We start from the raw sequence: 21,527 nt of genomic DNA, 5'->3' as shown, positions 1-21,527 counted from the left end.
ATCTCAAAGAGCAGCTTGGGCCCCGCTGACTCTGGGTCCTTTGCTCATGATGTAGCTGAGAGTAGCTAGACTTTTCTTCCTCCAAAGCCTAAAATTTTGGATGCTTGTTTATAATGCCTGTAGCAGTTCGCACATGGATATGGCCTCCCTGCTGGTAGCCAGAGGTCTCTCCAAGTCCCAGAGTCGTCTTTTTACTCAACTCCACCCAGCTCTGGACTTGACTTGGCTGAGTTTCTTTGCTGAAGGACAGAGACTCTTTTGTCTTGTTTATTCTTTAAAGATCGGGATTAAATAAATGCACTGCATTTTAAAGACTGTATCATAAAGTTTTTCTTATATAGGAAAGCCATATATATACTAAAGTCTTAATTGCAAACCTGTTTGTCTTCCCGCTGGCTGGGGACAGTGGTTGCAATATTTCTATAAGAGTTAAGTTGGTTTGATTTTCACTTGTTCTTTTAAGTTAACCTGATTATCCAACCTCTTTCCTCTCTGGCTATTGAAAGGAGATCCCTTTAAGAATCTGGAAACAAACCTCTAGCAGGTTTGTTCGTGTGGAAGATGTGATGCTTTCACTTCATTCTCCTCCCAAAGCAAAGAAAGAAAATGTTACCTGTGACTTCTCTGCTTTCCATGTAAAGCCATAAGTCCTTTCTGGCAGCCACTGTGACATCGTCTTTTTCGTTTTTGCAATAACCTTCATTGGCACGAAATCTTTGAATCGGATCATTCGGCAAGACTTTCTTGCTGTGAAAGAACTTGGACTGTACACGTATGCCATTATGGATATCACGTCAGTATTTCCCATCACATCTTAACTTTATCAGAAAAGACATGTCCTGCTGGCAGGCAGAGTAAATCACAGTCAGGCTGGCTTCTGAGACTTAAAATACTTGACTATATTTTCCTTCAAAATATTCAACTTGTCAGCTGAGAGGATATCAGATCTCGACCCACTGCTGGTTTGATTTCCAGTGGAGATGATGGTTCCATATGCCCTTGCTGGGCTGCATCATTATTAGCTATTCTGCTTAATACAGGCTAAATGCTTCTTTGGAAGAAAAGTTTTGCAGAATTTAGTTATGTTTCTAATCCTGGATTAGTTGATGTCTCTCCTATGGAAAAGCTTCTATTTTCTTTTCTGTATTATTTTTTTTCAGGTTGAACCAATCTTCCTGTTGACACCATTTCATCCTTAAACAATGTTGACCCCTCCAGATTGTATGAACTGTCTGGCTTGAACCAAAGGCTGAAGTGCTTGAACTGATCTTAGAGCAAATAAGTACCTGAAACTCCATTCTAACCCAGCCTGGGCTTTCTATAGTGGTGGTTCTCAAAGTGTGTGCCCCTCACCCATCTTCCCACAGCAACTTCAGCATCATCTGGGAACTTGGTAGAAATGCAAGTTAGCAGGCCCCACCCATCACCTCCTAATCCAGAAAGTTCGGGGCAGGTGAGAGCAGTGAAGTTGTGTATCCCCTTTCTTTCCTCTTTCTCTGACTCCTTCTTTGGCTTTTGTGGTCCTCTTTCATTTCTCAGATTCCACACATTGGTCTGTGCACCAGTGATTGGAACCTCAGAATGAGGTATTTGCTTTGTGTGCCTTCCTTCCAGTTGGACCTTAGAAGATTCTGTCCCCTCTCCGGTCCCATGTCCTTCTACCTAGGCCCTTTAGGGGTGCCTTTCTGTGCTGACTCTGGGCTTGGTGTCAGATTCTCTTTGGCCAATGAGACAGTAAGAAAAAAGACATATGAGAGGCTTACCAAGCTCTTGAGTGCCTCTTCTTCCCTTTTTATTCCTCTGCCTGCATCCTGAGACAATGCCTGGCCTAGCTGCTGAAGGATGATGCCTGGCAGAGAACAGGGGAGCTGCCAAGGCCCCAGAGATTTGCACAACTGACTTGTGACACAGCAGACACATGGGTGCATCCCCAACCAATACCAAAAGAACTGCCCAGCCAACCTATGGGCTCTTCAGCAATAAAAGAAAGATGGCTTTTTTTCCTAAGCCACTGAGTTTTTGGGTAGTTTGTTACTCAGCAGTAGCTAACTACTACACCTGTTAAAGGCATCTAATGCCTCAGCTAAGAGGAGGAAGGCAATACAAAGGCCCTTCTCAGTCTCTCAGAAATCATGTTCCTAGCAGCTTGCAGAAATTGACCACATCCTTAAGTGTGGGTAAAACCCTAGCAAACTCTGGAGTCAAAATGAAGTTTCATTAGTAGGTCTTTTAAGTGGCTAGTTTGAATTCATTACTGTTGCAGAGTTTTCCTTCTGAAGCAAATGCTAAAGATAGTTTTTCAGCCTTTTTTTGAAATCTTAGGGTCTACCTTTATCCTTTTTCCCTTCACATTCTTCCATCTATATTTCTTCTCTGCAGACATTCTGCTAATGTCACCAGGGGCCACCCAGGTGAAATGAGATTTGCAGGGATCCACTGGGGCAGAGTAGAACATCTTTCACAGCAAAGATGATTGCTAAAATCATCTCTTACTTGGTTGAAGAAAATAGTTGGGTATTTTATAATCTTGCTTGCAAAATCTCAGAGAAATTCCCTAAGTGTTTTTAGTAACTTAGAAATTCAGCTTAGAGTATTTTATTGTTCTGACAGCCTCCCTGCCCAGGGATCGCCCTTACAGAACTTAATATCATCTATTTTCACTATTTTGAGTCAGTGATTGGTGTTTTATTTTTGGTAGATAGCATATTACATCTTAACAAAAAATGTAATACTGATTTTCATTGAAAACTTTTTACGGGGACATGAAATTTTAACTAGACTGTTTAAAGGCAGTCATAGGTGACCCCTTACTTAGGAGTCAACATAGTTTTTCAAGTAGTTCTCCCTAGAGGGCGCCATTTGCTTACTTCATGCTTGGTCTTCCAAGGTTGGCTGCTGCCTGGTAATAATCATGTGAAGCTGAAGTCGCTTAGGTTACAACATTGGAATCTTTTAGTAAATCCATCAGCAGTGGAGCCTCGATTTTAACATGATAAATGCATAATGTACTGATGGATTTTGTTTAAGCGTTACGGCAAATGAGACAAGTCTATGAAAGAAGACAGCAGTGTTGATTTGGTGGGGCTGGGGTTGTTGAATCAGTTCTGGTCCATCTCTGTGCCAACATACAGTGACCTGCAGAGTACTAGGAACAGTTGATGGAGAACTGGAGAGAATACAGAGGATGGGTTTCTGGAGACCTGTGCTCTCACAATCGCCATGATGCTTACAGAAGGTACTTACCCCATCTGACTTTAGATTCCTCATTTGTAAGATTAGACTCCTGGTCTTAGTTTTCTTCACAATCTCACTAACTTTGTGATATGATCTTTGGTACGGAACAACAGTTCTGTACGGTTTGATCGAGGAAGTGGTACGAGTGCTTCTAACCACTAATTCTAAGGAAGTTTAGGTAGTTACCCAGTGCAATTTTGGTCAGCCTGCATAAAATAGCTAACATTTTGAGAAAAAAAAATTACAACTTGATGATTGAAAACCATAAATGCTAATAAATATGTTTTTATGTGTCTTCTTAAAAATAGATATTTTCATAAAATCAAAATACTGACTCAGAAGAACAAGTGTCAACTACCCAGGATCTATCACCATGGGTAACAAAGGGTCTTCACTCAAGAAATAGTTGTTGAATGAATGGCAAGATGGCTGGTTCCATTTTGGGTACAGCTTTTATTTTTAGAATATTCTATATTATACTGAGTCAGAATTGATCTCTGTGAACTTCCAGTGGTGGCTTTAAATCTACTCCTTTGGTTTGTAATGAGCATATATATCATGTTTGCTATACACAGAGAGTTACTTTTATTTTTTTCCCACCCCACTACTAAAATGGTTGGATAGTAATAGAGTTTCTGAAAGCATGGGTGTATATCCACTGTCCATGTGCATAAAAATAAGCATAATTCATTTTCATGGCCATTTTTCAGTTTTTGATAACAATTCTCTTGCCTGACATAGCCATATCATTTCAAAGTTAATCACCATTCTTCAGAACTTCCTTATGCATGTTTTTCAATGTCTTTATTACTGTCTTCTGATGGGTGTTGGTTTGTCTGTATACCTCCTGCACTGTCACTGAGAGCTGAACAGTTTTCAGCGTTTCAATGCCAGGAAAACCCGGATTACTCTCGCTTTTATTCTAAATACTGTTTTCCTGCGGATACAACTTAAGGTTACATTCTTTACCCCATGTTGGTTGATACTAATATCCGTCTTTTTCATGAATTACTTGTGAAATCACATCTCTACCTCGTGAGGTTTTAAAAATTTAAATCTAGATCTTTCCATCGTCATTGAAGGACATCTTCTTAGGCTGAGGCTGCAGGTGGGAACAGTTTTGGGTTCTGGTTATGTCCATCAGCTAATTACTTCTACCTCTAACTTCATGTCATCTACAACAGTGCTGGCCCCATGACCTAAGTACATGGTTCATTTATGCACGTGTCTAATTTAACAGCCAAGAGACAGCAGTGATGCTCACTGCTGGAAAGCACCCGCCAGGGTGTCTATAAAAGCATCTTGGAGGTCTTGTCAGATGCCTTTATAATATTCATACCATCATCCTATCTGAGGCCCAGGTAAAAGGAAACAAAATTATTGTGACCTGTTTGACGTAAGTGGTGTAACTGACTCTTTATAACCACCTTTACCTTTCCCAAGAGCTCACAAACCATCCTGGTTAATATCCACTCTAGAAATTTGCTGTAAATAAACATAATACCGGATGTTGGTTAGCAAAATCCATCCCACATTCATTCCTTTTACAAACTCAGTGATGCGTTGGGCATCCCCAGCCTTCTGGACTGTCCTTACGAGTGCAGAGCTCCTGAGAGCAGCTGGGTGAGTCACTTCACCACCGTGTAATCTCATGGGCTGGAAGTTCTAGTCCTTAGAGCTGTTCGCTGGGGGCTTCATCTTCCCCCCTCGAGGTCATTGGTATTGAGAAAACAGAAGCAACGTGAAAGATCAGCTTTGATGTCCGTCAGTGTTTCTCTCCAGCTGTGAGCAGCAGGCCTGTCCCTTCCTTGCTGCTTTTCTTTCCAAAAGTAAATTAAAACTCTCACCACAAGTTGGAAGTAGACTGAAATAACTCTTGTTGGACGGCGTGTGATGGGTATGGTAGGAGAAATAGGAGGGAATGCAGAAGAGAGAAGGAACTTTGGTCACAGGACCTCAGCAAATGTACTTTTTGTGCTGATCTTGGAAAAAATGAGTGGGATTTTGACTGAAAGCATCTGGAGGAACTCTAAGTGGGAAAAGTGGCAAGAGCCAAAACACAACTGGGGGAGTCCCTAAATATTTAAGAAATTTAGGATACTAGCTACTTAATTTACCTAGTAGGTAAGAGCTGGATTAACAAGGGCCTTGCAGATTGCTTCTAATTTGAGTCATTTCATGGATTTAAGGGAGGTTTCGAAGGTTTCATTTTTTTTTTTTGGTGGAGAGGGTGGTAATTAGGTTTTACTTGTTTACTTAATTTTAGTGAAGATACTGGGGATTGAACCCAGGACCTCCTGCATGCTAAGCGTGCTCTCTACCACTGAGCTGCACCCTCCCCCCAAAGGTTTTCAACTAAAGCTGTGACATGAGTGAATTCGTAAACTTAACCTGAAAGATTGCTGTTAGAAAAACCCTTAGGGGATTTCACAGTAACCCAGGCAACTCTAACTAAGATTGCAATCGATGAAAAGGATAGAAACTGCCCGTAAATTAGAGGTGGGAGAAAAATGAAGATGGATTTTATATTAATCAAATATTCAGAGTATACATATGTTGCATTTGTTCTGTCTGGGAAAGTTACTTTACCCATCCCCCCACCCTGAAATGTTAGTATCTTTTCCCGAAACGTGAAACGTGTACCAGTGATCAGACTCAAGATTGTTTTAGGTGGTTTCCCACGCAACCTTAAATAACACTGAATCATACTGTGAAAAAGGTATTTTCTTTTCAATTCTCTTTCAATACTTCTGATTAACACTGAGAATAAAAGTCTTGGTTTTGTGTTGATTTCCTTACCACCTGCCTAACATTTGCTCTTTCCCCCCATTTTATGAAGAGAGAGTAGGTTTGGACTTTGAGAGGAAACAGTATTGAACTAAAATTGAATGGGAACATTTGTTTAATTTTACTTTTATAGTTTAAAAGCACTGTGTTCTATTTTTGGCAACTGATATTCTATTCTGCGGATGGTCAATTTAAAGTAAAAGTTTATGGGAAAAAAAAGTTACTGATTCCAAGGATTGTGTTAGATATATAGCAAGTGACTCAACGATCTGGCAAAAATAAAGATGGTGGTACATGAGTAACTCATGTTTGATCAGCCCTGCTCTAGTAAAGGTCTGTTTGGAATTGCCAGAACTTTCCATGTTCAAAAGATTTTTTTCTCTCCACTGAATTCACCAATGATTGAAATCATGTCTGTGTCACTGAGAGCTGGCCTGGTGGCTTTCAGAGAACAGGATGCTGTTAGATGTGCTCCACGTCGGGGAACAGCAGTGACGGCCTGTTCTCCTTGGAGCATAAAATCACTGTTCTGCCCAGTACAGACTTGTAGTTCTTTGCGGCGCTGTACCCCGATGTAAGGTAATGAAATTTCTGTCTCATGACAAAAAGGTTTTTTTTCTAAAGAGAACATGAGGTCCTGTTTCTCAATTCACTTCCAGATTGATTCTAATATATCTAATGACCTCTTTTCTAAAATTAGCTTCACCAAGGGCTTGATTGATTTCAGGCTCTTGATAGATTTAATTTACTGTTCATTCTCCGTTGTATTATTGCCAAGCCCGAGTAAAGATGAGCAGAGGTATGATTAGAGAGAAAAAGCAAGGCCAGGACCGCTCCTCTGGGGGCCGATCGTAGAGCCGCTTTCTCCCTGAGTTGGGAAGCAGGGCCACACGTGGACTGAATTGCTGATGGACAGACCCTAATGGCTCTTTTAATGCAAACAATTGATTCTGGAGGCAGGAAGCTGCTGGAAAGGCTGCCCTGAAACTCTGCGTCAGCACAGTCTCGGCATTCTTGCTTTTTTCTTAGGAAAAATGCTCTCTGGACTGTTAAGCCATGGCTGTGGCTTTATGCTTAAAGCACAAATTTTTGAGTCACATAAATGAATTCAAACATGACTCTGCTGTATATTAACGCTAGGCTGTGTGGCCCTGGGTAGTTATTGAACCTCTCTGAGCTCCACGTTTCTCAACTTTAAAATAGGGATGCATTCGTGTCCCACGGCAACCATAATCAGTTACCACAAATAGGCCGCTGACAACAACAGAAGTTTCTCACAGGCCAGAGGTAGTCACCAGTCTCGTCGTCAGCCAGTCCGTTCCTGCTGAAGGTTCTTGGGGCGAATCTCTTCTTGCCTCTTAAAGTTTCCAGTGGCTCCAGGAATTCCTTGGCTCTGGCTGCAAAACTCCGGTCTCTAATGCATCCTCCCATCTCCTTCTTGCCTTCTTCCTGTGTCTGTCCCTCCTCTGTCTTTTATAAGGACCATTATCATTGGATTTAGGGCCCACCCAGATAATCCAAGGTGATCTCATCTTAAAATCCTTAATTTAATTACATCTGCATAGATCCTTTCCCACATAAGGTTACATTCACTAGTTTCAAGGATTAGGCTGTAGACATATATATATATATTTTTAATGGAGGTACTAGGGAATTGAACCCAGGACCTTGTGCATGCTACGCATGTGCTCTACCACTGAGCTATTTCCTGCCACCAAGACATGTCTTTTTGAGAGCCACAGTCAACTCACTACAAGAGATCATTATATGCTTACATCACAGATTAAATAAGAAAATGCTGAGCAAATAGGACGTGTTCAAGGAATGTTAGTCATCACCATTTTTATGATTATCAGCTTCTTGGTGTTACCATTCTCTTGTTTACTTTGGGCAGACTAACGGAATCTAGCAGTGCGCTCTGTTAGGATTAGATCTAAGGGGCAGATATAAGACTAAAAACTCCAGTTGCCTTTGAACATTTCTAGTGACAAAACCTGGCTTCTCTCCCCAAAGTGGCTTGGAAGTCATGGACCTTATCAGGATAAATGCACATCGTAGAACTTTAAAGAGACAACATTTCTTGTCATTTCAGCAGACAAGGAAGGTCGTTAGGGATCAAGGATGCTAAAGAAATACGAACAACTCTGTAAAATTTGGAATGAGGACTACGATTAGTTAAAACGTTTTATTTGAAACTAAAATAGAGAGGATTTCTGTGCTTTGGATGCGCCCTCTTTGAGCAAAAGTTTCACTTGATTAAACGTGAAGTCAGCGAAATCAGTAAAGCGTGACTTCGGGATTGTGGTCTTTGACTCTAATTGCGGGGGTCGCACTGCCAGAGGCCCGCCTGCTGGTGGGAGGGCGGAAGGAGCAGGGGCCCGCCGCCGCCGTCAGGCAGCTCACCCTCTCCTTGGCTCTAACTCCAAGCCGTAAGCTGCTGAAATGCCTTTCCATTCTTCATTAGGGATGGCATTTGTCACCTTCTGAATTTTTTTCCTGGTCATTCGTAGGTTCTTACTGCCCTTCCCCCTTCCCCAGGCAGGCCACACTGACATAGTTCGTACAGACCTTCAGTGTGTTCCGAGCGGCTAACAACGCTCCAGGCCCTTTCTGGGAGCTATGGGTAATGGGATGCCATCTGCTGGTTTCTTTCCTTCTGTGGATGTGGTCGTGGACGAGGACGTCTGTCTGCCTGGGCATGTGACCAACTCCTAGAGGCGTGGTCTGGCTGTTGTCACACTGTGTAAGGAAGCACTAAAACACTTTCCATAGCTCATAGTCTACTCCCAGTTAAAGAGAGCTGAACAGTGGACCAAGTCGCAGCCACTGCGGCCAAAGAAATGAATGGAAGTCATTCTCTTTCGCGTCTGTCAAAGGGCCCCAAGGAAGAAGCGGGTTTACTTCTGCGTAGACTCATCGAGAAAGCTCTGCACGTGGTTGCTGTTCCGGTGCTTCCTGGTCAGTGCCTGCTTTTCTGAAAGCTGATACAATGATACTATGATGACATAATACTGAAGGTGACAGTTTGGTCTTTCTAATAGAGCAATACGGCAAGAGGATGCGTGTTTGCACTTGGGGGCTCTTCTCACAATGGCCACCAGGGGGCGCTGCTTGTATTAAGAGATTTCAGCATCAGGCGGAGAAGTACATCCTGCAAAAGTGGGGTGCCGTCAGGCGGGGCATGGCTTTTCGTGTTTGAAACGCTTTTCCTCCCTTTCCTTCCCAGACGTCACTTATTCAGCCTTCACGATGGAACCCACATCTAACTCTCCTGGCCAAATCAGCTTCCCGTCTGTCCTTCCATCGTACAGGCACTCTGTTGTGCACTGTTGTGCACCTCTGCCAAGCCCCGCCCACAGCTTCCCGGAGCCCCCCAGCACCTGCTCTTGCCTGCTGTAGGCTTGTCGGTAAACGCACATACCCTGAAAGGTCGCCAACACGGCTACTGTTACTTGTACTGTTGTCAGCTAACCAACAACTCTGAAGATGATTATTTGAAAATCCTGATAAGATTCCACTAACCATAATAATCTTTGGCTCCCCACTGTTGACCAAAAACAGCACTAAACTGAGTCAGTAGGTTAAGTCCTTCAATACCGAAATCAACACACCACTTTCTAGTAATTGCTCGGGCACTCTTCCGAAGCACGTTGGTCCAAAGGAAAGTCTCAGAAGCCATGGCTGGCCCGTGGACTCACCACTCCCACTCCCTTCCCCCTCCCCTGCTCTTGGCAAAGTCACCCTCCAGACACGGTGACCCTGCTGAAATTCTGTGGGCCTCCTCACAGGATTGGCGCTATTATTTCCACGAGCTGTGGACAGGACGTGCACAAAACAAAACAGTTTAAAAGTGGGTGGGTTGCTCTAAAAACTTAAGTTTTTTTTTAAATTTTTAAGTGGGCTGGGGAAAAGGGAAAGGGGGGTTGCTAGTCAATGGGTATCAAGTTCAAGTCCGTAAGATGAGTAAGCCCTAGAGAGTTGCTGTACAACATTGTGCCTGTAGATGACAATGCTGGCTGTACACAGGGTAGGTCTCATGTTAAGTGTTCTTATCACAATAAATAAGAAAGAAAAAGAAAAAAGAGAGGGGGAAGCAAGTGGCTTGTTTCTTGCCCTGTTAAATCATTTACCTTTTGGTCTTCCACACGCTGAAAGTACAATTCCATTAATGACTGCAATAAACAGAATATATATTTCCAGATGCCAGGAGTCCCCCAGAGGCCATGATTCTCCCTTTGTGTTTTCAGAATCCAGGCACACAAACTGTTAGAAACTGCAGCGGTGAGGCTGAAGCCTAAATGTGTAAAGCTAGTACTTGTGGGTGTGTACGTGTGTGTATGACTCGAGTGGTCCCGGTGCTGTTTTATAAATGATAGGACATATCTTTTGTGGCTTCAGAAGAGTCACTATGAATCTGTACCTTGGGGCTGGCTGTATTTTTGCACAAAAGGGGTATGAAGTGAAAAGCCACCTTCTCTTACTCTTCGATAGACTGTAGTTTTCTCATTGAAGGTCACTTGCCAATTTACCAGTGCCTGCTTCAGCGCCTGGTGACGTCTAGCGGGGTGCATTCATCTGAGGGAAGCTGTCGCATCCCACGTGATAAAGCTTTCAATCCACCCCTGAGCTTTTCCGAGCCCTTGGATGCAATGAAATAAGTTCTCGTGTTTACTGCTGGGGGTCGTCAGGTTGCAAACATCAGGTTGGAGACCCAGGAGAAGTCGCTTCTGTGGGCTTTGGTTTCTTATCTGGATTTACGATTCCATGTAAATTTTAGGATTATTTGTTCTAGTTTTGTGAAAACTGTCCTGAGTAATTTGATAGCGATCGTATTAAATCTGTTGATTGCTTTGGGTAGTATGGCCATTTTAACAGTGTTAATTCTTCCAATCCAAGAGCATGGGCTAGCTCTCCATTTCTTTAAGTCATGTTTAATTTCCATAATCAATGCTTTATAGTTTCCCGTGTATAAGTTTTTCACCTCCTTGGTCAGGTTTATCCTAAGGTTTTTTTTGTGTGATGCAATTTTTTTTTTCACTTTCCTTTTCCACTATACCATTGTTAGTACAAAGGAATGGATGGATTTCTGTATGTGAATCTTGTATCCTGCTCCCTTGTGGGGTTCGTTCATCAGCGCTAGTAGTTTTTGTGTGAAGTCTTCAGGGTTGTCGATGTATAGTATTGTGTCATCTGCACATAGTGACAATTTTACTCTTCTTCCAATTTGGATCCCTTTTGTCTTATCTGAATTCATGGAAAGACAATGCTCATTTTAATCTAAGGGATCCACCAAACCCACCATTATGGTGTTTATGGATAAGCTTTGCTTAAGAGGAAATCATCTTTTATTTGAGGTCTACACCAGGATGTAAGCCCTGGGGCTGGGGGGGGCGGTGGTGAGCGCTCTGTCTCCGTGTTCACAGCTCTAACCCCGGGCCTGGGACGTTGCCTGGCTCAAGCTCGCCTTCAGGAAATAGTCATTAAATGGAGAGAATGTCTTCCTTCCCTTTCCTTCCTTCCTTCCTTCTTTTCATGCTTCTTAGGAAGGAAAGGTGGGAGGGAGGAAAGAAAGTTGACCTCTTAACACCTCATGAAGCTGAACCCTTCCACTGGGGTAACAGTGCTCAAGCAAGCTTGAAAATTTACACGTGAAATTTCATACTGTGAGTGGTATTTCAAGGCCAACATTTGTCAGAGAAGAAAGTCCATTAAGTCACCATCTTTCCATCTAAAGATCCCGTGGCAGGGCTGACTGTGACCCTCTGGTGAATATTCAGTGAAGTGTGTGCCGGCGGATCACCCTGGGTTAAGAGTGAATGGGAGGAGGAGAAGGAAGGAAATAGGGTCTTAGGATGATTCTTGCCAGTGGCTTGCCTGTGGGGGAGGGCGAGAGAGTGCAGTAGCCATAGAACGTTCTGGGCTGAGAGAGGTTGTATTTTTGTTTGATACCTGGGAGAAGCTTCTTTGCTGCTGAGGGGAAGGAGCTGGTAGAGGGGAGGGGAAGGTTGGATGGAGCAAAATTCGGGAAGAGATGAGCACACAGAGATGGTCCCTGCTTCTCACCCAGGGGAGAACGTAGGGAGACTGTGAGTAAATATTTAAAAAGAGCAACAATAATGCAAATAGTGCCAAGGTGCTGAGCCAAGAAAAAACCAGTTGCTTCTGAATGGTTTTGGTAAGTCTGTTTGCTACTTGTTCATTCCTTTCCATTCATCTGCTCATGCTGACTCACAGACAAGCAGTAATAGAAGCCAAATTTTAAGAAAATACGAAAACCTTATAACTGGTGAAACTCTCACTGGAAGTTGGAAATCGATTGCCCATTTTTCAATCCTTATCTTTTCACTGACGTGCAGTCGATTTACAATGTTAGTTTCTGGTGTACAGCAAAGCGATTCAATTAAACATATACATACATATGTGTATTTTTTTTCAGATTCTTTTCCTTTCCCTTTCCTAATGAAATGTGTCTCCCTCCTGTTCCTTTTTGCTCTTGAATAGTAAACAGGATGACAATACTTTGCCTAAAGGATAAATATGAACATCCTCTGTTCTGTCTTGCACTCTTTTCTTCTAAAATGCTGGGAGCCCAGCGACTTCTAGACCTGCTGGAAGGGGTTTTCTGTTTTGCCGTGACTGCAGAGGCCACCCAGGAGGGAGAGGGCACGACTGCCCCACTGGGTGTGTAGCTGTCAGCCCTGGAAGTCCCTGAGCTGAGCTCATGACCAGTGCTTCCCTCTTTATTGGATTTGACTCTGTCCCGGGCATGGTGCTGAGTGCTTCATTTGGATCACCTCATTCACTCCTTCTCATCCTATCAGGTAGAGATATACTGTCATCACCCCCATTTCACTGAAATGGAAACAAAGCTCAAAAAGTCATCTGCTCAGGGTCACAAATCCAGAGAGTGACAAACTCAGGCCTGTGGGACAGTAAAATGGTTGTACCTCCAAAGAAAAACCAACCAAGTCTTGCTGTTACCATCCCATCAGCCAGCTCCTGCTCCATCAGTCACTGTGGGGTACACATCAGGGCTCATGGGGGTGACCAGTCTGGCTGCTGGGTTGGATGGGGGCGAGGAGTCAGTGGGAGAAAATCCTGCTGGCTTCTGACTTGGCTATGACTTCATCACCAAGGAAAGAAAATGGGTTTAGTTGGACCTCCATCCACTACTTGATTTCTAAGTTTTTCCTCTTCCCCCTGCCTCTTCAGAGTGCTTCTGCCTTGTTTCCAACATTGCTTGTGATTCACTGCAACCTTTTAAAAAAATATTAGTAGGGAGAATGTGGTAGATGCCAGCAACAGCTCTTCCATCTTCTTCTTCACCCCAAAGCCCAGATACCTGTCATTGGTCTTCTTTGTGTGTGTGATTGTTTATTATTTTTAAAAAAATGGAAAACTGAAAGTGCAGTTTTCATTCAATAAATATCACTTGATCCTTAAGCAGTTTTGGTGCAGAAGGTGAAGTCCATAATTTTAAAATGATGATAGAAATTCATCAACCAAGTAATCTGTTTTCACACAGTTTCAGTAACTGCAGCAATTTCCTTGAACTAAGAGAAATTCTGAAACTGTGGAATTGCCATTTTAAAGGACTTTCTCTTTACTTGTCCTGAATCATCTGCCACTTTGAGCATCAGTGCAACATAAGGATACTTAAGTGACCTGCAGCTGTCCCAGCTCACAGCCATACCCAGCTTCCAGTGAAAGTCTGTAAGCTGGTTGGTGGCCTTGGCTTTATCATCCAGCAGCGGCTCACTGGAACCCTCTCTAGTGGGGTCCAGGGCTCCCACCACCCACTCAGGTGGATGCTTCCCGGGCCACCCAGTCTGCTTTCTGGATCTGTAGTTAGAGCTTTTAGACCCTAGACCTAGAAGGAACCTGAGATCGTCTGTTCTAACTCTCCAACTTACGGACCAGAAAACTTAGATTCAGAGAGAGAAGTGACAAGACTTGTCCCAATTAGGGTCAGAGCCCAGACTCCATCCACTGCTTTTCCCACCACATCCTGCTGGCAAGCAGGTGACACAGATCCTCCTGCAGGACTGCGGTAGCTTCGTTTGTCCGCAGCAGAAACTGGAGATAATAGCAACGCAGACTTGAAGCATCCACAGCCTGCAGTTTATGGTTTAAAGAGAAGCTGAACATTATCTTATCAAGTTAATCTTTTGCACACAGCCCTGCCCCGCCCACTCCTGCTGGGTTTAAACCTTGCTTGGTCCTCTCTTCCTTTCACCACCGTGAGCTTGGGTGCTTTGTACCAAGGCTAAAATGATAGGTTCGGCTGCTCCCCTTCGGGAGGTGCTGGCAAAGAATGTAGAGTTGAGATTTGCTCAGTGCGGTAAGGTTTGCTCACCATCCTTTTCAGCTTTCGAATTGATTCGGAAAGCACATTTGTAAATGGCTTAAAAGCCTGCCATTTTCATGTTTGGAAAGCAATTCATGATTATTGTCAAGGAGATTTAACTTGGAACGGTTAGAACGTGGGTGGCGAATTCCTGCCACAATTCAAAAGGGGGAGAAAAGGAACGCAGAAAGTAAGACAGAACAAATACTGAAAGCACAGCTAATAGCCAGTGGAGAATACTTTTTACGGAGCCGACTTTTGAAAATCACACGATGGACCCCATTTAATCATAAACTTTGAAACATGAAAAGCAGTCGCAGGAGGAAATTTACCTAGGATGTCTCACTAGCTTCTCTTCCTTTTGAAACTCTGGCCCCTGGACCATAATTGGACTTTCCCTGGTGCATCAGTGTCACTGCTGGGCCCTCCCATCACTGTCCTGGGCTGCGACGCTGTATGATTTAAGACCTTCATGACGTTTATGGTCGCCAGCGTGGACTAGCCCCAGATACTGTGGATACTGATGCCCCTTATTTTTGTTAGACTGTGTCTCGCCGTTCCTTCGGAGGTGGAGGGAGCCTCATACCTGTAAGTCAGTCTGACCCAGGCATGAACCCTGGGCTCCATGGCTGGTGGAAAGGAGCCAGTGACTCTTTCTGCCTCACCTCACTCTCGACCTTGCCAGTTCATTCCGGTCCCAAGGCGCTCTCTCTTTCATTGGGGTGCTGGGTACCTGGGACTGTACACATTCCTGCTTTGCGCTTTGACTTGCAGGACTGTAACTTACACTCTTTGGCACGTCCTCAGAATGATAATGGTAATAATCATAACAGTTTTATTAATAAGACAGTGAAAGAATGATGAACTGTACCATTTATGCCAATGCTTTTTACATCGCGTGGCTTTTGTTATGATAACTCTGCAAAGTTATCTTAGTTCCGTTGTGCAATTGAGGGAAATAAGGTTTGGAGAACTCAAACTCTGAATCCCGTCCTAGGTGCCAGGCTAGAATCCTGAACCCTCATCCCTGCCCCAGGGACACAGTCCGCAACCCATTCTGGCGGCGTGAGAGTCTCAGCAGGCTGGCTGAGCTGCTGGGACCACCACGACCCTTTGAAGAGGGGAGGGGACTCTGAGCAGGGTCAGTCTTCTGGTTCCAAGCGGCTGTTGTCTCTTCCCACCGGCCCCGGGGCCAGTCAGAATTACACTGCTTCTGGCTGAAGGCCCCTGCCAGTTTAGTTTTCAGCAAGTTCTTTAGAATCTTGCGGAAAGGGGCTATGGATAATGAAGGTACGAAGCCCCCTTGTGTAGGTCGCTCCCATAAGCTTCACAGATGAATGAATCGGGTGCTGCCTCCGTCTGGCCCAGCAGAAAGTTGCTTCTGTGGCTTCCCAGGACTTGGCTGTGATCAGAATAGTTGAGGTTGCAAAATGAGTGCCCTTTGGGTACGTGAGGTCTTATTATATTATTTCAGATGTGTTTACTCATGGAAAAGGACCGGGGCGGGGCTATGGGGCTTGTCTCACATTACCATGGGAGCTAACTTCAAAGCATGGAGGATGCATGCCAGCACGCCCATCCCTCCGTCACTCAGGGAACATTGTGTGACCCTCCGGCAGGAGGAGTCAGAAGATTTTTTTTAACGATACCACTTGTAAAGGGAGAAAGCAAGCCATGTCTGAAAGCCCTTAGATCTTCTCTCTTCCAGGTACAACTAGCTCACTTGTATTGAATGCGTACCATGTGTCTGACCTGGTGCCAGGCACCGCCGTGGCTGTTGGATCCTCATGAGCATTCATTCACGTAACAGATGAAGAAACCGAGTCTTGAACATTTTGCTTCAAGTCACAAAGGTGGCAAGCATTTCCACAGGGACAAACAAGCTTGTCAACCTGCTTCCTGAGCCTTGGCCCATCCGCTACACTCACTATACTGCCTTCTGCCAAGAGTAAGACTTATTCTGACCTGAGAACGGTCCAGTCGGACATAGAAGCCTGACCGGTGTAAGGTATGATATTAATGGAACATTGACGTTATCCACAGGCTCTGCAGGAAGCTGCCGATGAGGATGTCGCCCTAGACGGCAGTGAAGGGTAGTTTTCTGATGCCTCTGAATGTGCCAGCCAAAGAGTAATCTGCTTTGAGGCTGCACCGCTGCCAAAGGGACGGACATGAAGATAGGGAAGGGCTTGGCAACAGCACCTGGAGTTTTTAAAGAACAGTGTGCCTGTTTCCGAAAGGATTAATTGTGCAATTCAGTCCATGGCAGCAAGTGGGAAAGATGCTTGTAAAGAGGCGGCCACTCTAATTAAGCGAAAATGAAGAGAGAGACGCTGAAAGGAGGGACCTCTACAGATCACAGATGGGGGATAAAAGAGGTCATGGGTTGCTATCAAAATAGACTGAAGTCCCGAGCTCTGGAGTAAAAGTAGCACCAGGAGAGGCAAAGATGCAAGTTGATAAAGAGCAGCAGGGCCTCAGGGAGAAACGCTCGGCCGGGTTGTGTTTTCCACTTTTTAGCTTAAGAAGCACTGATCAGCTCCCTCCTATCCATTTAATTGAGTTTATAGACCTGAGGGGACTTACCCATCTGGAAACAGACAAGTGAAAAGATTGCCACGAATCCTTGGCCTGGAAAACGGCCGAGTCCGTGACCTGGTTTCATGCAGCCTGGGGTTCAGTCCCCCGTTGCCTTTCATCTACGAGGGTTCTCCTCCAGGATCACTTTCACTGGGGAACAATTGCTGAGCCTCTGGAGAGGTTACAAAGAAGCCCAGCAGGATTCAGACAGGAGGAGGGGGGGAGGCGGGGAGAAGAGGAGTCTATTTGTATTACGAATTGATTGATTGATTCCACAAATCACTGCGTTCCCATGTAGAGACTGCTGTAGCTTAAGTAAGTAGAGGGAGGGTCCTGCCCTCTGCCTGGGTCTCCGGGTTCTTTCCGTCCCGTGTCTCTGCACGGGATGGCGCTGGGAGGCACTTCCACTCCCACCAGCCTCGCAGTCCCCGCCAAATTCTCACACTGGTCCGGAGAAGCGGGTGGCTCGTTCCTCGTGCAGCAGCGATGTGTTTAGACTGTCAGCTTCCAACAGATTTGAGAGCAAGTGGCGGGGGCTTCCACTTGGAGCCATGTCCAGGCTGCAAGAGTGTCCTAGGGTGACTGCCTCATTCCTGTTGAACCCAAAGTAGCCTCTTTTCTGGGGGCATTTCGGTGTTAACCAGCACCCTTGTCCTGTAAGGACAGATGCTGGGCCAAGGAGTTACGAAGGAAGCCAGTCATGATTCCACACTCCAACCATATGTTTTAGATCCAAGGTAGATAGGAGAGTCCCTTCTGCCAATGAACACTTCACACAGTAAACACATTTTTTAAAAATTCTCTTATCGAATTCATTGTTTTCAGCTGTTTTAAATTCCCATCAAAATGCAGTTTCAATCGTCACCTAAAACAAAGTGCTAACACTGCTAGCTGCCTTCCATGACTGTGATCCAAGGAAACATCTCAGATTTTCGTGTGATGGGCAGACAAGCTCTCAAAGGGGATGTTGTAAGGTTGCCTCACTACACTCTGCCATGTGCCAAATATTTTTCTGGTATAAATCCACCTTTGGAAGATACAGGGTTTGCTTGGCACACGTTTGGCTTTCAGAGTTGGTTTTTAAAAGCTCAGATCCTGTAGCCAGAGTGGCTAAATTCAAATTCTGGTGCTGCCACTTACTGCCTGTGAGTCTAGGAGCGACTCACCTAACTTCTTGGTGCCTCAGTTTCTTCTGCTGTAAAATGGGCATGATCAGAGCACGACCTCATAGATGGAGATGCACACAAATGATAAATATTGAGTAGAACTGTGCCCGGCCCAGAGTAAGCACCAGGAAAGGGCTTGCTTTATTATAAGTACCATTATTGTTTTTATTACTGTTCACTAAGCGTTGACTACATGGCGGGCATGAATCAAGTCTGCACAACGTCAGCTCTTATAGACAGGGGAAGACGTCACTTAAAAATGAAGTCCAGGGTGGGGCAGGGGTACAGTTCAGTGGCAGGGTGCATGCTTAGCATGTGCTAGGTCCTAGGTTCAAATCCCAGTACCTCCATTAAAAATTTTTTTAATTAAATTTGTTTTAAAAAGCCCATCTAAATGTAACTTCAGCTTGTGTGTTAAGAAAGAAACCCCCAGGGTGCAGTAGTAAGGACTGAGGTTCGGTGCTGTGAGGCAGGCGAGGCCTGTCCAGGGGGCTTCTCTGGGGCAGTACCATGTCTGTGCTGAGCCCCGAGGCTGAAGGGAGGAGACCAAGTTTCCGCCCTTACCTTCAGCAGAGGCTTGCTCATCGAATGATTATTATTATGGGCCCGGCTCTCTGTTGGTCTTTTCAGGTACTCTCCTCCCACCGATATCCTGTCAGGTGTAAAGGATTATCTGCATGTTACAGCCGATTCTATGGAGGCTCAGAGAGGTGAAACGCTTGCTCAGGATCACACAGCTGATCGGCAGCAGAGCCTCGATTGAGCAGGCGTCTGTCTGACTCTGCGGCTCACTGTGAGCCTTTCTGCTGCACTCTGCCGCCGCCTCTCCCTCCAGGCTGCCGTCGGGACGAGGATCTGGTTAGACTCGGACCATGTTGTTCAGTACATCTATTGTCAGTACCTCTATAAATAAATCCAAATATAAGGAGGGACCTCCGTAGTTTGGGTAGCCAGACTGCTCTGCCTTCTGTCTCCAGAAACAGGAAGAAGAGTCCTTGATGCCCCCTCTTTTTTTTTTTTATTGAAGTAGAGTTGATTTACAATGTTGTGTTAGTTTCTGGTGTACAGCATAGTGATTCAGTATACATATATATATATATATTTTTTTTCATATCCTTTTTCATTTTAGGTTATTATAAGATTTTGAATATAGTTCCCTGAGCTGTACCATGGGACCTTGTTTGTTCATTTTATATATAGTAGTTTGCATCTGCTAATCCCAAACTCCTAACTTATCCCTGCCCTCCACCCCCCTTGGTAACCATAATTTGTTTTCTATGTCTGTGAGTCCATTTCTGTTTTGTAAGTAAGTTCATTTGTATTTTTTTTTTAGATTCCACCTATAAGTGATAATCATGTGATATTTGTCTTTCTCTGTCTGATTTACTTCACTTAGTATGATAATCTCTAGGTCCATTCATGTTGCTGCAAATGGCAGTATTTCATTCTGTTTTATGACTGAGTAGGATTCCACTGTGTATATACACCACATCTTCTTTCTCTAGTCAGCTGTCGATAGACACACAGGTTGCTTCCATGTCTTGGCTATTGCGAGCCCCCCTTCTTTACTTGTTTAGACTGACATCCGACTGATGGCTCTCAGGCTCACGCCCGCCTTCACCAGCCAAGGCCAGAATAAACGAGGGCGTTTCTCTGAGATGCTGACCCCTGCGTGACATATTGTGGAAGCATTTGCTCTTCTGCAGGGAGCTGTTGTCAGGTGCTCTATAGTTCTGTCTGCTGGGGTGGGGTTGGGGGGATGTTGGGGTCCATTGGGTACTTTCTCACGCCCGGTGCCTGCTTTCCTCAGGCTTGGAGCCCCCCTCCCCCCAAGGCTCTGTTGAGAACAGTGGCTCGTCCGTCCGCAGCCTCCTCCACGTTGTTGCTCATCCTTCATGTTTGGTTATTGATCAATGTGATCATATTTACCTTTCTTCTTTCAGAAAAACTTCCTAAAAACTCTCCTCTCATCTGCTCAAAGATCTCCCCCCACTTTCTCCCTGTAACTAATATAGTCCCTTTTATATTGTTTTGTTGTCATTTCACTTGGACTTTGGGAAGGAGGGAAAGAAACACATGTACGTACTGTTTCTCAATTACCATATTTTCATCCGAGCTTGTGTTTGTTTTATAAGGCAACATACTGTTACCAGCAGCAGCTTTCAGATGCTTGAAGGCCAAATTAATGATTCATTTTATTAATACTTCAAAGACAATAGCAGACACCTGTGGGGAGTTTATTCTTCCTCTTTTAAGATTTTCTGGGTATCAGCCTATTTGACAAATACAGGGGGGAAAGGGGCCTTATCTCCTCCTCAATCGCACCGCATCCCCACATCAATTTACTATTTCAAACTTAGAGCTCAGAACTGGTCCCTGTCTTGCCTCTGCTGCATGTTTGAAATTTCTCATAAGAAAACGTTGGATTGCATGTCCAGCTGTTACTCTCCAGTGTTCATCCTTTCAGTCTGCTGTCCATTCGGCGGCTGTGGCACTGAATTCCCAGGAAACTAATAATTCTTGGAGATTCCCTTGATGATGGAAGTTGAAAGAGAAGAGAGAGAGAGAAAACGCGGGGAGTCCCTCAGCAGCCCATCAGTAATAGGGATGAATTCCTTAGAGGCAGAACGGGGAATCGATGAATACAGGCCTCTAATAGCTAGAAAGCGCATCATTTGTTTCCCCAAAGACTGTGGCATCTGCCAAAACATCTGACTCCAGAAGGCACCCCAGAGGTTTAGCCAGATTTAGCGAGAGGTGGCTAGCAAGGAGTCTGGGATGCAAGCTGCCTCTTCCCTGCCAAGCCCCTGGGGTATGACTGAAGGTCATCCCCCTCCTGCTGCCGACTGGAGCTGGTGGAATGTTTAAGCGTCCCCAGTCAGAGTCTTGCTGCATTCAAGCCATTCAGTCATAAGCAGATGAACCCAAGGGACTGATTGGAGCATCCTAGGTCATGCAGTATGGGAGTGGGTGGGCGGTGGAGGACCCTGACCATCTGGGGAGCCCCAAGGAGCGATCATATTTGAAAAGGCACATACATAATCATGGAAGCCCACTCTGTGCTTTGTCTCTGGTGGACACCATTTATATAGATATTCAATACACAAGCCAGACAGGCTAAATCGTAGCCTCTCTTCAGTAAATGCTCCAGTTGTTTGGAGTAAAAAATGGTTTAGATTAGCAGCCGGGCACTCTGACAAAGGTCCGGAGGGAGTTAAGGGACTTGCCAGCACCATTAGCATTTTTCTCTTCTTCGTCCAGCCGCGGTAAAATATGTTTGTTCAAAACAGAGGGAGAAGAAAAACTACTGGCAGCCAGTACCTCTTAAAAGGAAAAAAAAAAAGTTTTGCTTCTCTAGTAAACATAGCAATTAAAATGAGGCTGTGTTGTGACAGATTACTGAGCAATTAATG

General features: G+C 44.6%; 1 protein-coding gene and 1 pseudogene across 1 annotated transcript in view; one reads left to right on the top strand and one right to left on the bottom strand.

Annotated features, from left to right (window-relative positions):
• Nucleotides 1-21,527, top strand: part of DOCK10 (dedicator of cytokinesis 10) — a 242,080-nt gene that overhangs the window by 30,766 nt on the left and 189,787 nt on the right. The window lies entirely within an intron of this gene.
• LOC140696678 (COMM domain-containing protein 6 pseudogene) lies at nucleotides 13,539-13,712 on the bottom strand (annotated as a pseudogene).

Source organism: Vicugna pacos, chromosome 5 (genome assembly GCF_048564905.1).
Source record: "Vicugna pacos chromosome 5, VicPac4, whole genome shotgun sequence".
NCBI lineage: Eukaryota > Metazoa > Chordata > Mammalia > Artiodactyla > Camelidae > Vicugna > Vicugna pacos.
The sequence above is the reverse complement of the archived record's forward strand: the minus strand, read 5'-3'. Positions and strand labels throughout refer to the sequence as shown.